The sequence below is a fragment of the Schistocerca americana genome, chromosome X, assembly GCF_021461395.2.
Source record: "Schistocerca americana isolate TAMUIC-IGC-003095 chromosome X, iqSchAmer2.1, whole genome shotgun sequence".
NCBI classification, from domain to species: Eukaryota; Metazoa; Arthropoda; class Insecta; order Orthoptera; family Acrididae; genus Schistocerca; species Schistocerca americana.
Genome location: NC_060130.1, coordinates 542,090,290 through 542,111,237, shown reverse-complemented (window position 1 = coordinate 542,111,237; position 20,948 = coordinate 542,090,290). Strand labels below are relative to the sequence as shown.

General features: G+C 44.7%; 1 pseudogene; it reads left to right on the top strand.

Annotated features, from left to right (window-relative positions):
- Positions 1–118, top strand: LOC124556957 (annotated as a pseudogene).
- The last annotated feature ends 20,830 nt before the right edge of the window (positions 119–20,948 follow it).

Genomic DNA, 20,948 nt, shown 5'->3' with positions numbered 1-20,948 from the left:
TGCAACGGCCTTGCCGCAGTGGATACACCGGCGCCCGTCAGACCACCGAAGTTAAGCGCTGTCGGGCGTGGCCGGCACTTGGATGGGTGACCATCTGGGCCGCCATGCGCTGTTGCCACTTTCGGGGTGCACTCAGCCTCGTGATGCCAATTGAGGAGACTTCCTCTTCCGTCTTCGAGACCGTTGGCCGTTGGACCTAGGTTTTTAAAGAGGTTGTTACTCCTTCTCCTCCTTCAACGTCACTTGCTAAAGGGGGCGCAGGCTTCGAACCGGTAATAGCAGAGTTATTATTATTATTATTATTTTAAATTATTCATATTTACTCGACCGAATAGTAGCGGCTTCGGTCAAAGAAAACCGCCATAACGACCGGGAGAGCGGTGTGCTGACCACACGCCCCTCCTATCCGCAACCTCATCTGAGGATGACACGGCGGTCGGATAGTCCCAATGGGCTACTTGTGGCCTGAAGACGGAGTGCTATTGTTGACGCTACACATGATGGAAGGTAACGTTCTCCAGGAATTCACCAAACCCAAAACGTTCCATCGGATTGACACAGGGTATAGCGCGATTCAATGCATATCACTCGTTTCTAGTCATCTAAATGTCCACTGACGTCGCTCATTACACCACCTCAAGCCATGCATAGTGCTGAGTACACAAATGTGTGGCGTATGAGGAGCTGTTTGACCGCTGTACCCCATTCTTTTTGACTCATTACGCACAGTCATTATGCTACCTGCGCTGCATGGTTTCACGAGGGAGGAGGTAGGCACTGCGTTTATTCCATATACAGACGCACTTTCGGGGAAAATCGCCCGCATTTTAAAGAAACACCGGGTCGGAACTGTGTTTTGTCCTCCGAATAAAACCCGTGCACTGGTGGGGAGCGCCAAAGATGACCTCGGTTTGAGGAAGGCCGGCGTGTACCAGATGCCGTGTCAATGTGGCAAGTCGTATATTGGTCAGACGATGCGTACCGTCGAGGATCGATTCCGTGAACACCAGAGGCACACTCGACTGATGTATACGAGCAAGTCGGCGGTCGCTGAACATTGTTTGTCGGAGAATCACGCTATGGAATATGAACGCACGAGGATTCTGGTACAGACGTCGAGATACTGGGACAGCGTTGTTACAGAGGCCATCGAAATTCGCACCAATGACGACCTCATAAACCGTGACTGTGGCTATAATCTTAGCAAGGCTTAGCAACCAGCGATTGGGTTAATCAAGAGTAAATCGAGCAAACGTATACTTGTGACGACCACGGCGGACAGAGCCATCACATCAACGTCTTCTCAGACGCCGTCGCAATCTGTTCCACCGCGTGACCGTGGCGCGGGGTGCGGACGGCGGAGTGAGCGCGCCGCGGGCGGAGGGTATTTAAATCGGCCGCCGCCGCGACCGAACCCAGTTCCCCCTGAGCAGCCATAGCGTACGGATCTCCGTGCCGGCACGTTCACAGGAGCTCAGTCCGTCAGTTCACCTGATGATGGCGACATGTATGATCGCCGAAATATTGTGCCCGTTGGACACTGTAGACCGGCAGTACGCCCGTGGATATTTTGATTATCAAATACGCCGGGAGAAACTCAAGAATCACACAGTATTACTCTTCGTTTTTGGAGCATCACCTGCGAGCAGCTTCACGAAAGAAGCGGCGACACTTTCTGCGCAACCCACCCATCATTTTGCACGACATAGCGCTGTGGCTGCTCCGTTTGGTCGATGGGACTGGGAAGTACTGTACCATCCACCATACTCCCCGGACTTAAGTCCTTGTGACTTCGATTTGATTCCGAAGATGAAGGAACCACTTCGTGGCATTCGCTTCAGAACTGTTCCACAGATTCGACAGGCAGTAGACCGCTCCATTCGTACCATGAACAGAACAGGCTCTGCTAACGGTATACTACGCCTTCCACATCGCTGGCAACAGGTTCTACACAACTCTGGTGACTACTTTGAAGGACAGTAACAAGTGCAAACATGTAACTCTTTTGTATCGGCTGTGAATAAATAGTTGCCACTATTTAAGTTCCAAACCTCGTATTATGTCTGCGCAAAGAGTGCGCAGGTAAATAGCGATATCTGAATTGCGAGTCAGTCTCGCCGGTTCCTTGACCTTGCCTTCATTACGTTTTGATTCAAATTGCTTCCTGAGCTGTTGTGCACGCTCATAACGACTGCGCTACGCTCTGTACTTTGTTTTCGGCTAGACGTTCACTTCTGTAACTCTAATGTCAACGACTTTGGGGCCCGCCTGTTTGTTCCACTGATCTCTGCGTCATCGTCAGTGCTAGTGATCGTAAACTGTGTTCAGAGTAGGATAGAAAATTTCGAGTTAACTGTCAGACTGAAGCTGCAGCACTTGGATCCGTTACTATAAACGCTTGTGGACACGGTCACACAACGACGAGAAAGGCAAGGAGCTTTGTCTGAATTGAATCTGTGGCTAAACACTCGATACAAGCTGGGATATCGATGCACCCATAGAAGCGGCGTCTTTGCGAGTTGATAAAGAAAAGCGTCAGATTCCATGCTTTGTCCTGGTCTTCTTCTCCACCGAGTCCCATAATGATGAAGTGAGCGCTAGGATCTCGAGATCGTCATACAGCACAGAGTAGTCAGTGCCGATGCAGTGCTCTGCCACGGCTGATTTATTGGGCAATGAGATCAGAGTGTACCTTCAGCGTTTAGAGCACCTCGTGCTTCACGAGAGGCAAAAATTTAAAACTCATCTAAATTTCATACATGGAAATATTCATTTTACAAATATAATTGAAAAGGAGTGCTGGCTTCTATTTTTGGTTGTTTTGGTTCGTCACAAAGATGATGGCACCCTGGGACACGTAGTTTACCATAAGACGACTCAGAAAGTCTTATACTTACATGAAAATATTTGCCACCGTCCTTCCGAGACGATGGGTGTTCTTAAGACGTCGGATCAAAGGGCATATAGCACTGTGCAGGATGAACTTTTACGCTTAGAAAGAACTTTTTGTAGCGACTGGGTACACTCCACGGCGGATACGGAAGGCGCTACAGATAAAACTTCAGGTACTCTTAAGAAATGATGAAGATAAAGAAGATAGATCTAGATTCGTAACTTCCCTGCCATATTTGGAAAATCTGCCATAAAAAACAAGTCAGATTCTCGCCAAGTATATAGCTAAAGCGATCTTTCGCCTTCTACCGAACACAGTAGAACTTCTGGGTTCCTTCAAGGATGGCCTGATGCTGCGCTAGGCTGGGGCTTACAAAATATCTTGCAAGTGTGGCCTTTCATACGTCGGGAAGGCAACTCGTACAGTCCATGGGAAGTGTGCGAAACACTGAAGGCTCTTACAGCCAATAGATTGGTTGTGACAAAGCACTGTGTCGACACTAATCACTCTAAACTGTGTAAGAATGTCGAAATTGCAACGTTGACTTCGTCATTTTGGGATCTGTGATGAAGGAAGTTGTGGAAATTCATTTAGCGATCTACATCTACATGATTATTGTGCAGTTCACTGTTAAGGGCGTGACAGAGGGTTCATCGAATGACATTTCAAGCTAATACTCTAACGTTCCACTCTCGAACTGCGAGCGACCGAGCGACGTGGCGCAGTGGTTAGTACACTGGACTCGCACCCGGGAGGACGACGATTCAAACCCGCGTTCGGTTATCCTGATTTGGGTTTATCGTGGTTTCCCTAAACGCTTCAGGCAAATGCTAGGATGGTTCCTTTGAAAAGGACGGCCGATTTCCTTCCCTATCCTTATCTACTCCGATGGGACCGATGGCCTAGCTGTTTGGTCCCTCCCCCAATCAACCAACAAATCGAACTGCGAGCGGGAAAAACGAGCACTTACATCTTTCTGTGCAAGCTCTGACTTCTTTTCTTTTATCATGATGATCTTTTCTCCCTGTATAGGTGGGCATTAACAGAATAATTTCGCACTGGGAAGAGATAGTTGGTGATTGAAATTTCACGATAACATCTTGCTGCAACGAAGAACGCCTTCGTTGTAATGATTGCTACCCCAATTCACGTAACATATCCGTGACACTCTTTCCCCTATTTCGAGATAATACAAAACGAGCTTCCCTTCTTCGAATCTTTTCGATGTGCTTCATCAGTTCCATCTGATGCGGATCCCATACTGCACAGCAATACTCCAGAAGAGGGCGGACACGCGTGGTGTAAGGCAGTCTCTTTAGTAGACCTGCTGCATTTCCTAAGTGTTCTGCTCACAAATCGAAGTCATTGGTTTGCTTTCCCCACAACATTATCTATGTGATCGTTCCAGTTTAAGTTATTTGTAACTGTAATCCCTAAGTCTTTAGCTACATTTACAGCCTTTAGATTTGCGTGATTTATCGTGTAGCCGAAATTTAGCGGATATCTTTTGGTGCTCATGAGGATGACTTCATACTTTTCATTATTTAGTCAGTTGCCCCTTTTCGCTTGTCTAAATCATTTTACAACTGGCTTTGATCATCTGATGACTTTACAAGACGGTAAATGACAGCATCACCTGCAAACAATCTAAATGGGCTGCTCACATTGTCTCTTGTGTCGTTTATGTACATCAGAAACAGAAGGGGGCAAATAACACATTCTTGGGGAACACCAGATATTATATCTATTTTATTCAATAACTTTCAGTCAATTTTCTACGAACTGCTGATTACTTCTGACAGAAACTTACGAGTCCTGTCGTACAATTGAGGCGATACTACATATACACGCAATTTGATTTGAAGTATCTTGTGAGCAACGGTGTGAAAAGCCTTCTAGAAATATAAAAATATGGAATCAGTTTGACATCCCCTGTCGATGGCACTCATTACTTTGTGAGAATAAAGAGCTAGTTGTTTTTCAAGAGAACGATATTTCCTGAATCCGTGCTGACTACTCGTCAGTAAATCGTTTTCTTCGAGGTAATTCATGAAGTTCGAACACAGTATATGTTCCAAAATCCTACTGCAAATCGACGTTAGTGATATGGGTCTGTAATTCAGCTAGTTACTCCTATTTCGTTTTGTGGGTATTGGTGTGACTTGTGCAACTTTCCAGTCTTTAGGTACGGATCTTCTGTCGAGCGAGCGTTTTTGTGTGTTTGCTAAGTATGGATTTAACCAATAGAGCTAGCGGTTTCAGCCCGGAAAAAAACATGGAACCTGGCGCTTTCTTCGTACAGCTCCTACTGAAGCATCGATATCTCAACATGGATTTATCATCTAACCAGAGGATCAGTTCACACTAAGCTCTATGCCGCTGACTAACGTCTCTGGCCTTTGCTTATTCTGTGGCAGCAAGCGCAGTGACCTGGCTCTCGTGTAAAAACAACGGATATGTGTGCTGTAATTTCAGTCTGTCAGCTCACTAGGAAGATGGCGGGCCGGCCGGAGTGGCCGAGCGGTTGTAGGCGCTTCAGTCTGGAACCGCGCTACCGCTACGGCCGCAAGTTCGAATCCTGCCTCGGGCATGGATGTGTGTGATGTCCTTAGGTTAGTTAGGTTTAAGTAGTTCTAAGTTCGAGGGGACTGATGACCTCAGATGTTAAGTCCCATAGTGCTCAGAGCCATTTTATGGAGTATAAAGAGGGTCTATACAAGGGTGATGTACTTGAGGACAATATTATGGAAATGGAAGAGGACGTAGATGAAGATGAAATGGGAGATATGATACTGCGTGAAGAGTTTGACAGAGCACTGAAAGACCTAAGTCGAAACAAGGCCCCAGGAGTAGACAACATTCCATTAGTACTACTTACAGTCTTGGGAGAGCCAGCCCTAACAGAACTCTACCATCTGGTGAGCAAGATGTATGAGACAGGCGAAATACCCTCAGACTTCAAGAAGAATATAATAATTCCAATCCCAAAGAAAGTAGGTGTTGACAGATGTGGACATTACCGAACTATCAGTTTAATAAGTTACGGCTGCAAACTACTAAAGCGAATTCTTTACAGACGAATGGAAAAATTGGTAGAAGCCGACCTCGGGGAAGATTAGTTTGGATTCCGTAGAAATGTTGGAACACGTGAGGCAATACTGACCCTACGACGTATCTTAGAAGATAGATTAAGGAAAGGCAAACCTACGTTTTTAGTATTTGTAGACTTAGAGAAAGCTTTTGACAATGTTGACTGGAATACTCTCTTTCAAATTCTGAATGTGGCAGGGGTAAAATACAGGGAGCGAAAGGCTATTTACAATTTATACAGAAACCAGATGGCAGTTATAAGAGTCGAGGGGCATGAAAGGGAAGCTATGGTTGGGAAGGAAGTGAGGCAGGGTTATAGCCTATCCCCGATGTTATTCAATCTGTATATTGAGCGAGCAGTAAAGGAAACAAAAGAAAAATTCGGAGTAGGAATTAAAATCCACGGAGAAGAAATAAAAACTTTGAGGCTCGCCGATGACATAGTAATTCTATCAGAGATAGCAAAGGACCTTGAAGAGCAGTTGAACGGAATAGACAGTGTCTTGAAAGGAGGATCGAAGATGAACATCAACAAAAGCAAAACGAGGATAATGGAACGTAGTCGAATTAAGTGGGGTGATGTTGAGGGAATTACATTAGTAAATGAGACACTTAACGTAGTATATGAGTTTTGCTATTTGGGGAGCAAAGTAACTGATGATGGTCGAAGTAAAGAGGATATAAAATGTAGACTGGCAATGGCAAGGAAAGCGTTTCTGAAGAAGAGTAATTTGTTAACATCGAGTATAGATTTAAGTGTCCGGAAGTCGTTTCTGAAAGTATTTGTATGGAGTGTAGCCATGTATGGAAGTGAAACGTGGACGATAAATAGTTTGGACAAGAAGAGAATAGAAGCTTTCGAAATGTGGTGCTACAGAAGAATGCTGAAGATTAGATGGGTCTATCACATAAATAATGAGGAGGTACTGAATACAATTGGGGAGAAATTTGTGGCGCAACTTGACTAGAAGAAAGGATAGGTTGGTAGGACATGTTCTGAGGCATCAAGGGATCACCACTTTAGTATTGGACGGCAGCGTGGAGGGTAAAAATCGTAGAGGGAGACCAGGAGATGAATACACTAAGCAGATTCAGAAGGATGTAGGTTGCAGTAGGTACTGGGAGATGAAGAAGCTTGCACAGAATAGAGTAGCATGGAGAGCTGCATCAAACCAGTCTCTGGACTGAAGACCACAACAACAACAGCTAGAAAGGAGGAATATTTTTGTTCTATAACAGCAAGACACTAGACTTTGGTATGGTAACACAACAAAGTCACATTATTTGTGAAAAGGGGAACTCGAATTTAGGTGGCAAATAATGTACTACTAGCCTTAGGGCAAACTTATAAAGATTATATCGGCACTATGGTTACAAATTTTAAAACATCTTCGGAGAAAATCTCATGCTTAATATTCAGATTTAGAAACTAAGTTCATACGTTCTACAAAGCTCAAAAACCCTTAAAAGAGTGCAACGAATCTAACAAGGAGAAAAATAAAGCATGTTTCGGAAATGGGCTCAAATGATACATTGAAAATTGCCCAGAGAGCATATTAATTCATTGGTTCGCTCTAATAGGAGAAGGAAATAAATACAAAATAATTGTAGGAGACTACCTATCCCACAAAATAACTACCAGAAACGGGAAAAAAGTTAACCACCTTCCGTAAGAGAAACAGATTTAGTAATCTTAGAGCATTCCAAAAGAAAAAAATTAAGTATCTCTTCTATCCCAATACAAGCCGAAATTTAGACTGATCCTGTCACAGTAATTGCCAGAAATAAGCGAGAGATAATTAGTTTCAAAGTCAGAAAAGAACTTAAACGCAGAGACGAGCCCTTATCTGTCAGAAATTATAGCAAAATACCAGCCGGAGAGTCGCCAATGTAAAATTGGAAGGACAGAAACCTAACATTCACATAAAACTTCTCAAATCAAACTAAAACAGTTTCAAAGAAAACATGTCTAAGGAAGTGATGGACAGCTGGGAAGAGCCGCGCGGCATTAGCCGAGCGGCCTAGGGCGCTGCAGTCCTGGACTGTGCGGCTGGTCCCGGCGGAGGTTCGAGTCCTCCCTCGGGCATGGGTGTGTGTGTTCGTCCTTAGGATAATTTAGGTTAAGCAGTGTGTAAGCTTAGGGACTGACGACCTCAGCAGCTAAGTCCCATAAGGTTTCACACACATCTGAACATTTGACAGCTGGGAAGAAATTAAAGTATCATCAACAAACGCTGCTCAAAATTTAGAGGATCGTAAAAGAAAAGAAAAAAAAAAACACTCTCACACGTTATGGAATAAAGGATGTGACGGTGCTCTTTACGAAAAACAGGCGGCCTGGAAAGGAGACTACTAGTCGTGAAAAAAAGACAAACACATTTATTTTTCCCTTATTATAATGCCTACCGAAATCGTAGTAAATTTCACAAGCAATAATTGTTAGAAAGACCATTATTATTAATAAACAGGTATGTGGAAATCATTAGACTATTCAGACACAGAACTTATTACTAGATCATAAATTGTAATGAGGGTTTTTTATTCACTTAATAGGAAACAGTTATAAGCAAATCTAACCAAAGAAGTGAGCAATCTGAAACATTTTTGATCTAACATATACTACAAATTTAGAATGTTAACGATGTGGCCTAGATGAGGCGTATATGCTGAATATTCCAATTTTATTGAATTTAATGAAGACAGACGAGGCTGAATATTGTGTTCCGTTTCATCAACATATCATATGCCTCAGAGACCAAGAATTCACATATTTTTCTGTCGTACCCTCCAAGCTGTTCCTTGGCTGAAACGGCTGGGTTACAAAAAGTGTTGGTTTGGAGTACTGGCACCAGGATCAGGATATTTATGTTTACTAAGCACGTGCTGTTTAGGTCAACGCTCGACATTTGTTAACATTGGCGGTGCTACAAACACCAGGTTTATCTGTTCTAAACAATGTACCTTGCCTTCAACTCAAGGTACGTAACTACCGCACAATGCGTATAGGAATAGTGTGGCCCCGACGTCTTCGTTTATCGCTGGCTTCAGATACCGCATTTCCGTTCCGAATGCCATCAAACCGATCAAAATAAAACAGAAGTGGGGCTGATACTTGCGTACTTGAAGTCTTGTTGAATATTTTTCACTTGTAAATGTATTTTAAATTCCAACTCTCTCAGTGTACGAAGAAAATTAGCAAATTTAAAGTCTCATTTGTTTCATCATGAATGGTTAATAACGTTATTATTTATTAATGAATCAAATCCTTCAGATGTTGATAAGAAGTCATCACACAATTTGATGCGACTGTGAATACTATCACTAACTATATGCTAACAAAGATGTGAAAATTTGTTACGGACCATACCACATAAAATAATCCTGTAAATAAGTCAACCAAAAACGTAGCACATAGTAGTTCTTTCAAGAATTATACCCTATCATGATACAGTAGCAGAGTTCTAAAACCTTCACTGTGGACAAAATAAGGTAATTAATGCTGTTTAATAATAGTAATGTAAAAAATGAGGACTATTTCTCTATCCTCACAAAAAGATTTGTAAGAAAATCCAAGTGTTACGGTGACACTAAAGATGCCTCGAAATAAAACGAAACATGTATGGTCTAAATAAGACTCTTATTACAGCCGTAAAAGACAGTATATAACCTTTATTACTTGCGTAACGGTGACTGCGGGACAAGGACGACTAAAAGCAAATTAATTTATTGTTTATTTGTTCCTTTTAGGCATTACTGGGAAGCAAATGAATTCGCAGCCACTAGGCCACAGCGAACTTTAGAAAGTTTTGATGTGCAACAAATACTGCCAATTTACCTGCGAGTTACATTGTTTCTTAGGCAAAATGTTACTTAGATTAAATATTGTTTATTATGATCCCAGAAGGGACTACAAATCTACTGAAACTGAAATTACTGATTTGATATCTATCAATATTTTATATTCTTCATCCAGATAGAGCTAGAAATCGTCCATTGTGCCGAAATTTGCATGTCAGGTTGAGAAACATATAAATAATTTATTGGCGATCTAAATACAGCTAAAATCAGTAGGCACAAGCAAATTTTTGTGTCATAACCTAATACAAAGTAGGCGGGTTACTTACGGTAACCATGAACAATGTGGAAACCTAGGTCGATACTAAGTCAATGGTCAGAAATTCAGTACAGGCCGAAAGTTATGACTGAAAGTAACATGACATGAGATGAAATCATTACCAATAAACCAATCCAGAATCGTTTTGACAAACAACACACACAATCAGAGTTCCTAAATCAAAGTTCAGGACAAGAAAAGTGAGCTGAACCTTATATCTGAGGATTGGCGTACACCAGCATAAGGACCAAATATGCTGATCCAGATGCCTATCGGGTATTTACAAGGTCCAGTGACAATAATGTGACCACCGCCTATGTTCCACGTCAATGCGCAATAGCCAGTCACAGATGGCAGCTGGCAGCACTAGCAGTGGAGGGCGTATATAAAGCGATTCGAGGGGACACGGAAAACAGTGCAGTCGTTGTTGTAGCGCGGAAACGGAGAGATTTTTCTAACGTCTAAAAGGGCATCATCATTCGATTTAGGGCCCAAGGTGGGAACCATTTTCGAAGTGACTAATTTTGTGAACTGTAGCGCCTTGTACTGCCGCAGTAGTTAATGTATACAGTTGACTGCAAAATGGCGCTACCTAGAACCGGCACAGAGGCAACTGTGGTGCACCACCGGCCATAGATGACAGTGGTGAACGACGACTGCAGCGATCTGTACGAACGAATAGAAGTGCAACTGCTGAGCAGCTGACAGCCCAGATGAACTAAAAGGCTACCAACAGTGTCTCCTCAACGACCGTTCAGCAGACGTTGCTGCCTACAAACCTCCACAGCAGCCATCTGATTGATGCACCAATGCTGACTGACGGCGACGAAAACTGAAATTTGCACTCCAACACCGCGACTGAATGTCCACCGCGTGGCGGCAGCGGCCTTTTCAGATGAATCACGTTTTATGCTCCATCAGACAGATGCCTGTTGGTGTGTACGGCATGAAACGTCTGCAAGCAAAGAGTTCTGGCCGAATGAGGGAGCATTATGGTCTTCGGAATGTTTTTGTAGCATTCCTTGGCTGCTCACGTCATTCTGGAAGGCACAGTGGATCAGTACAAGTAAGTATATACCCTTGGGTTCCATGTCCACCCGTACATGCAGTTTGATTTTCCTTTGCACGACGGCATCTGCCAGCAGCATAATGAAACGTACCCCACTGCTTGTAGTATACGTACGAGGTTTGAAAATCACCAGGATGAATTTACCATACTCCCCTGATCACCACATTTCCCAGATTTAAAACCAATTGAGAATCTGTGTGACCATCCCGGTCGGGCCGTTCGCGCTATGAATCCTCCACCTAGAACTCTAGGGCAGCTGGCTATTGCACTCCCTTTCGATGCCTTGCAGAGTTTCATTGGCTCTCTTCTGACATGTCTCGCAGCGGTCCGTACTCTTATTGGTGATCATTCAGGCTTTTGACAGTGGATCACATTAATGTGACTAGGCGGGGTATTTTTTGCAGTGGACTGGTGTTGTGATGTGTTTGTCGACCTGTAGCGTCGCGGCCGCCCCAACCGGAACTAAAAGGGTTGGACAGATATATGGAAACACCGCGACAAATGCGTGCTTGAATGTAAATGCACATACTAACCAAGCCTGCAGGTTGCACTGTTGTATTTCACAACTAACGGCACCTGTGCAACGTCTTCAGTACCTTGCAAGCTCCAGAACAATGTTCTGTGTAACTGTGAGCGCCTAAATAACAAGAAAGTTAAGTAGGGAACTGCAGGGCAAGTCGAAAGTCCAAAGCCCCTCATCAGTGATGCAAATGTCCGTACCAGGAAAGACCGATGTTTAGTCCAAAAGTGCAACATGGCGAGGTTTCGGTGATGACTTGGGTAGTCATATATTTGGTACTCCACGGACCCGATGAATACTCTGCAAGGTCACATTACTGCCATTTATTATGTGACCATTTTGTCTGATAAGGTCCATCCTGTGGTACAATGTTTGTACCCCAATGGTGATGCTTTGTTTCAAGACGACAGGGCCACGGAGCCAGGTGGTGCAGTGGTTAGCGTACTGGACTCCCATTCGGGAGGAGGTCGGTTCAAACCTGTGTCGGGTCATCCTGATTTAGAATTTCCGTGATTTCACTAAATCGCTTTGGGCTAATGCTGGGATGGTCCCTTTGAAAGCGTATGGCTGACTTCCTTCTCCATTCTTCCCTAATCGGAACGGACCAACGACTTCGCTATTTGGTCCCATCCCCCAATTCAACCAACCAACCAACCCAATGACAGGGCTCCTGTTTGCATGGCTCACATCTTCCAGGACTGATTTTGTGAGCATGAGGATGAACTGTCGCCTCTTCTATGGCCACCATTGGCACCAGATCTCAATATTATTGAGCTTTTGTAGATTGCTTTGGAGAGAAAGGTGCGTGATCGATATCCACCGCCATCGTCGTTACGTGGACTTGACATTATGTTATAGGCAGTAAGACATAATATTCCCTAGGAAACCATATATGGCCTGTTTTTGTCCATTCCAAGACGAGTGGAAGCTGTTTTGAATACCAACAGTTTTCGTACACCGTATTTGCCATGTTTATGTCTTGTACTTTTGATTTGTCCGTATTTACACTGATGAGCCAAAACACTATAACCACCTGCTTAATAGCTTGTTTTCCATCTTTGGAACGAAATACATCACTGATTCTACGTATGATGGATCCGACAGTTTGTTGGTCTGGTGTGGAGGTGTGTGGCGTTGGATGTCTTTGCACGGGTAATGTAATTTGCGTAAATATCGGGCCACTCATTTGTGTCCGCGGTGATGGCACCCAGATGGGTTCCATAGAATTTACGTGAGGTGAATTTGGTCGCGGAGACATCAACATGAGTTCACTATAATCCTCCTGAAACCAATGTAGCACGGTTCTGTCTCCGAGGTGCAGACAATTATACTGCTGAAAGATGACATCACCGTCGGGAAAGACATCAAACACAAAGGGATTCAGGTGGTTCCAGCTATCAGCATATCTTCCATTACCATCACAGGTCCTATGCAAGTGCAAGAGAATGTTTCCAATAGCATAACACTGCTCCCACCAGCCTGTGTCCATGGTGCACTGCACGTTTCGAGCCGCCATTCACCTCAATTACGGCGTTTGCGGAGACAAATATCGACATACTGCAGCAAAAATGTGATTCATCCGAAGAGCCGACACGTTTCCATTGATCTATAGTCGGGTCCTGATGGTCCCATGCCCATTGCAATCATAATTGACGATGTCGTTGGGTCAACATGTAAACACTTAGGGGTGGTCTGCTGCGGAGCTCCATGTTCAACAATGTGCTATGAACGGAGTGTTCTGAAACACTTGTGCATGCACCAGCATTGTGCTCTTTCAGCAGAGATGTAACCATACATTCTACTTTGCAGAGAAGACAAGCCTCCGACCCCCACGTTCTGTAAAGAGTCGCGGACGTTCAACCATTTAGTGCCTAGTGGTAGTTTCACTGTCTTTCAATAGTGGGGCACAGCTGGTATGGGTGTGTTTTGTTTTGCGGGTTGTATACATTCTGGGGCAAATCAGATGATGCTGTAATTTAGCGTCTAGTAAGGTCATCCGAAGACCAGTATCAATTGCAAAGCGATTTAGAAAAGATTGCTGTATGGTGTGGCAGGTGGCAGTTGACGCTAAATAACGAAAAGTGTGAGGTAATTCACATGAGTTCCAAAAGAGATCCGTTGGAATTCGATTACTCTATAAATAGTACAATTCTCAAGGTTGTCAATTCAACTGAATACCTGGGTGTTAAAATTACGAACAACTTCAGTTGGAAAGACCACATAAATAATATTGTGGGGAAGGCGAGCCAATGGTTGCGTTTCATTGGTAGGACACTTAGAAGATGCAACAAGTCCACTGAAGAGACAGCTTACACTACACTCGTTCGTCCTCTGTTAGAATATTGCTGCGCGGTGTGGGATCCTTACCAGGTGGGATTGACGGAGGACATCGAAAGGGTGCAAAAAAGGGCAGCTCGTTTTGTATTATCACGTAACAGGGGAGAGAGTGTGGCAGATATGATACGCGAGTTGGGATGGAAGTCATTAAAGCAAATACGTTTTTAGTAGCGGCAAGATCTATTTATGAAATTTCAGTCACCAACTTTCTCTTCCGAATGCGAAAATATTTTGTTGAGCCCAACCTACATAGGTAGGAATGATCATCAAATAAAATAAGAGAAATCAGAGCTCGAACAGAAAGGTTTAGGTGTTCGTTTTTCCCGCTCGCTGTTCAGGAGTGGAATGGTAGAGAGATAGTAAGATTGTGGTTCGATGAACCCTCTGTCAAGCACTTAAATGTGAATTGCAGAGTAATCATGTAGATGTAGATGAAAGCATATGTTCACAGTCAAACCCATTGTTATGCTAACTGATTTATGACCCTCTGAGGGTTGGTTTATGACCTCCTGCTAATAGTCCATTCTTCTGAGAAACCCCCAACCCCTCCCCATCCTACTCCCCCAACCCTCTGAGACATTCAAAACCCTCCGACCCTCCCCCTCACCTATGCAAGCGCACTTTTGATATCAAATTAATTGACTAATTAATTAAATTGATCAAGTAATTACTCCCACTCTACCTGGGAAATCCATCATCCCTCCTCTCCCTTCTCCTACTCTCCCCTCCCCCCTTTGGAAACTGGCAGCAAAAAGGCCTGGTCTGTGCTGAGCTGCTGGAGAGGAAGGACATAGGGTAGTTTATTTTCCTTATTTTGGGTGCTTGCTACCGTGTTGGCAATTGGCAGGAGAAGCTCAGCCCCACCCCTCCGCAAAAACTGATAACCGTGCTCTAATGCCAGTGTCTGATAGCATCACGTGGGACATTCTGTTGACGTGACAACTCATTGAGAGTGGTGGTCTGGACCTCGAGTAATTGAGCAAAATGCATTGAGATGACAGAAAACCTTCTAAAATTACGTAAATTGATGAAAAATACGTAAAATTAATAAAAATTGGACAAAACATGTGGAGGGATGAGGGTACTTACACGCTCACCTAGGTGTATGAAAGTCATTCCGTTCCTCTACAGGTGGGACTGACAACTTATGGTGCTTCCTATCTGTAATCTATGGATTTACGTCCTCCAGAATACCTCCTAGTCCCACATGTAGTTATGCTCTGTAAGTCATAAAAATGAAAGACACAGCGCCAAAGATTTGGGGGTCAGAATGATTACCAACTAGGACACTGAAACACCGATCACCTACCTGGGTGCAATATTCACCGTCTATATGAGAGATCAGTGCTCTGTATCTCTTAGTAAACAGATCACCGAAATATCTGCTACCCCATTACCGTGGAAGATGAGATCAAATGTAGAAGAAATCAATTTCGGGTAGCTGTTTATAAAAACTCCACAATACCTCAAACTCTTCCAGTTTCCATATACTGATATGTTTTCCACATTTTTGTCAATAAGAAACACCGCCTCTGTCTTTTATTTCAACTCTTCTGTGTGTTTTGGGAGCAGCTTAGTTCACACTATCCAATGTTCATCTTTCTATGAGAGTCAATGGATCAAAGCCTGTTAATGTCAGTTTAATATCTGACACAGACCTCAAAGTCATGGTAGAAAAACAAACTGTATGGATGTGTACACAGCTATAGGCATACACTGCTTTGATGTGTTACAGCAAAACAAAATGTATCAAATTGCTTATGAAACAACAACACAAGAACCCTCTATTGTGATTGACAGGCTGTGGGATATGGTCTTCCTCCAGTACAGACGACAAAACTTCATCCAAACCTGTGGAAGCGATTTCGATCACTGGTCGCCTGCTCCAGTGGATCAGTCAGTACATGTGAATTTATTTAATGAGATCACCACATATTGTCGATCTCAACATGCAGACGGTATTTGTTTCCCATATATCGGAAGAAATTGGAAATTTTTGGTAATGTCTTACAAGACCAAACTGTTGTGGTCATCGGTCCCTATGCTTACGCACTACTTAATCTATCTTAAACTAACTTACGCTAAGGAAAACACACACACACACACACACACACACACACACACACACAGCCATGACCGAGGGGGGACTCGAACCTCCGACGGGGCTAGCCGCGCGGGCCGTGACAAGACGCGCTAGACCATGAGGCTACCCCGCGCAGCGTACATCGGAAGAGAGAGACACGGTAAAATCTTATTGTTCACTACCTGGTGACGTTAAGTAGGTTTTATAGTTCGTGGTTTTACTCCGTTGGATGTTACAAAAATAACGAGGAGAGAGAGAGAGAGAGAGAGAGAGACTGTGATGTCAAAGAACACTCTGACACAATTACACTGTCGTTTTTCTAGCGTGATAATCACGGGAATACAATAAAGGAGATAGGACACATACAGGGGGATATTTATGAACCATCACTCTGTATCAATGAATTGTAGGTGTTATGGTTCTGAACTTCTTCCCCGCATGGTTGTGAGTTTCCTCCTGTACGTTAGTGTGTCATTTTTCTCGTTATGATAGCTCTCTACCTAATCAGTGACGGGTGAAGGTCTAGACAGCATTCAAACTACAGAACAGTGCTCTCAAAGCGTGATGGTATTTCTAAGGAATTAGCAGAGCTACATGATTTGGCTGGGGGTACCAGCTCTTCCTGCTCTGGCAAACGCCAACTATCGCGCAAGAAATGTACGTACCAAAAATAATAGACGCGAGGGCTTTTTAATTGTAATTACGATCTTTATTCCTGGACAAATATGTGATAACGACGTTGTGGCGGGAGGGTTTTACTACTGGGCAGTGCGAAACGATACCCAGCTGGTGTGAGTGTGGTTAACTTTTTTCGGACGCTATACACATATAAATGATAATCGTAAATGTGTATGTATTGGACTGTAAAGTTACTGTGGTCAGTGTTCCGAAAGATAGTGACTATGTCTGGTTGTAAGGGAGGTATACAGGGTGGTCCATTGATAGTGACCGGGCCAAATATCTCAAGAAATAAGCATCAAACGAAAAGACTACAAAGAACGAAACTCGTCTAGCTTCAAGGGGGAAACCAGATGGCGCTATGGTTGGCCCGCTAGATGGCGCTGCCATAGGTCAAACGGATATCAACTGCGTTTTTTTAAAGAGTATACCCCATTTTTTATTACATATTACAGATTAGCCGCGACAGCAGCTTAAACACCTACTTGGGCAACATCATTTGTTGCAGATCGTGGTTGACGTTTCACATGTGGCTGAACACTTCCTTAAATAAAGTAACTATCCGGCGAACGGTCCGGACACTTGGATGATGTCGTTCAGGATACCGAGCAGCATGGATAGCACACGCCCGTTGGGCATTTTGATCACAATAGCCAAACATCAACACGATATCGACCTTTTCCGCAATTGGTAAACGGTCCATTTTAGCACGGGTAACGTATCACGAAGCAAATACCGTCCGCACTGACGGAATGTTACGAGATACCACGTACTTATACACTCCTGGAAATTGAAATAAGAACACCGTGAATTCATTGTCCCAGGAAGGGGAAACTTTATTGACACATTCCTGGGGTCAGATACATCACATGATCACACTGACAGAATCACAGGCACATAGACACAGGCAACAGAGCATGCACAATGTCGGCACTAGTACAGTGTATATCCACCTTTCGCAGCAATGCAGGCTGCTATTCTCCCATGGAGACGATCGTAGAGATGCTGGATGTAGTCCTGTGGAACGGCTTGCCATGCCATTTCCACCTGGCGCCTCAGTTGAACCAGCGTTCGTGCTGGACGTGCAGACCGCGTGAGACGACGCTTCATCCAGTCCCAAACATGCTCAATGGGGGACAGATCCGGAGATCTTGCTGGCCAGGGTAGTTGACTTACACCTTCTAGAGCACGTTGGGTGGCACGGGATACATGCGGACGTGCATTGTCCTGTTGGAACAGCAAGTTCCCTTGCCGGTCTAGGAATGGTAGAACGATGGGTTCGATGACGGTTTGGATGTACCGTGCACTATTCAGTGTCCCCTCGACGATCACCAGTGGTGTACGGCCAGTGTAGGAGATCGCTCCCCACACCATGATGCCGGGTGTTGGCCCTGTGTGCCTCGGTCGTATGCAGTCCTGATTGTGGCGCTCACCTGCACGGCGTCAAACACGCATACGACCATCATTGGCACCAAGGCAGAAGCGACTCTCATCGCTGAAGACGACACGTCTCCATTCGTCCCTCCATTCACGCCTGTCGCGACACCACTGGAGGCGGGCTGCACGATGTTGGGGCGTGAGCGGAAGACGGCCTAACGGTGTGCGGGACCGTAGCCCAGCTTCATGGAGACGGTTGCGAATGGTCCTCGCCGATACCCCAGGAGCAACAGTGTCCCTAATTTGCTGGGAAGTGGCGGTGCGGTCCCCTACGGCACTGCGTAGGATCCTACGGTCTTGGCGTGCATCCGTGCGTCGCTGCGGTCCGGTCCCAGGTCGACGGGCACGTGTACCTTCCGCCGACCACTGGCGACAACATCGATGTACTGTGGAGACCTCACGCCCCACGTGTTGAGCAATTCGGCGGTACATCCACCCGGCCTCCCGCATGCCCACTATACGCCCTCGCTCAAAGTCCGTCAACTGCACATACGGTTCACGTCCACGCTGTCGCGGCATGCTACCAGTGTTAACGACTGCGATGGAGCTCCGTATGCCACGGCAAACTGATAGACACTGACGGCGGCGGTGCACAAATGCTGCGCAGCTAGCGCCATTCGACGGCCAACACCGCGGTTCCTGGTGTGTCCGCTGTGCCGTGCGTGTGATCATTGCTTGTACAGCCCTCTCGCAGTGTCCGGAGCAAGTATGGTGGGTCTGACACACCGGTGTCAATGTGTTCTTTTTTCCATTTCCAGGAGTGTACATTTGTGACTATTACAGCGCCATCTATCACAAAGCGAAAAAAGTGGTCCAACTAAAACATTCATATTTCTTTACGTATTTCACGAATATGTAATAAAAAATGGGGGTTCCTATTTTGAAAAACGTAGATGATATCCGTTTGACCTATGGTAGCGTCATCTAGCGGGTCAACCATAACGCCATCTGGTTTCCCCCTTCAAGCTAGACAAGTTTCGTTCTTTGTAGTTTTTTCCTTTGACGCTTATTTCGTGAGATATTTGGACCGGTCGCGATCAATGGACTACCCTGTATATCTGATGTGGAAAACTGCGATTTCATTACATCGATAGCCGTAAGGGGGATGAAAGATTTTACGTGGAGAATTATGTCCAGTCATAAGAAGGATATAGATTTATATTGCCAATTGATATTTCCAGAGTCACGGCCATCCGGAGGTGCTACTTCCAATACTTCGCTCACTGTCGAATGATATCTGATTGGTACTGCAGTCGTAATATTTAATTGTAATTACAATGATAGATATGTGGATGGTTTCCTAGGACCACTCTGCCTGCCATCTGGGTGCGTGGAGGAGATAACCGGTGACCAAAAGTAATAGAGATATCCGGTTTAAGGCGCAAGCCGCAGCTAAGCCTCAAACTTGTCAGGTGGCGTACAGCTGTGTCGCCCTCCGAGAGGGTGAATAGTGAACTAATACTTAGTAGATGTTGGGCAGCCTACGTAATCTCGTGCGTTGCTAGTATTCTCCGATTTTTACATGGTTGTCTGAGAGGATTCGATGTTGACCACTGACAAGTGTTGGCGGTGGACATATTGATAAGATCGAAATTCCTATGACCCCAGTCATCCTGCACGCCTTCTACGGTCAGGCGGGCCTCTCCGTCGGTCCAGGCCTGGCGCAATCACTAAGATGTGCGTCCACAATGGAATTAGCGCTGTGTGTCGTTTGGGCTGGAGCACTGCATGGGGACGTCGAGTCATGAGCACGTGGGATGTGTAAGTGTTCCAGCGATCTCCAACCTATAACCATGACAACAACTACTAGGGAATGGAATGTCGTTTTAAGTATGTGGTGTTTTCAGTACAGTGCAGTGGACTCTGTCTTGCGGCAGAAAGGTGGGAGTGATATTCGTTGTTGTTACTGTCCTATCACATGGTAGACCATTCATCCTTCTCCATGTCCTCATCCTTCATCCTGGTGTAGCTGAGAGAACCAACTTAGGGAGTATATAGTGGTATAGAAAAACAGCCGCAATGACGTGTGGATTGCATAAGTACATAGCACGCAATGGAGCTGAAATTTAAAACTCTCAGCTGCCTCCAACGTAATGGATTCCTACAAAATGACCTAATTGTGCCAGTATCCATCAATATGAGGCAAGGGAAAACATCCAGGAGGGTTTGAAAACCAGGTGGTTGGAGGATCGAATGTTGTCAAATACTCCAATCTTAGTATTCATCAATACGATATAAGGAAAAACTGCCCACACACAGAGTGTATCGATTTAATTAATTAGTCAATCAATCTGACAAAGTGAGGGAATATTTCCAATATCTCTACAGCCCTGCATTTTCAGAGTGGTTGGAGGTTTCCCAGGTATCTGCTACTATGTCGAGGAAAAAGGAGGAGTTAGTGTGGCATGTGATGGACGCTACCTACTTCTTCTTGAATGTCTTTGTTCCATCCATTACAGGTTCTCATAGCAGTGGACCTGTGAGAACAAAGGTACATACCGACCCCCAGCACCAGGTCTGCATGAGTGATGAGATGCAGGGGAGATGGATGGAAGGAAGGAGGGGTGGCTAGGACATCTTGGTCTGTGTGTGTTTGCACACGTTGGTTCACACAAACAGGAAGTAATCACTTGGGACCGAGAGAGGGAAAGAGAGAGGCAGGAAGTGAATCTGGTATCAAATTTCAAAGGAATGCCACTACCTGATGCTTTGTTTCTTGAGGATTAG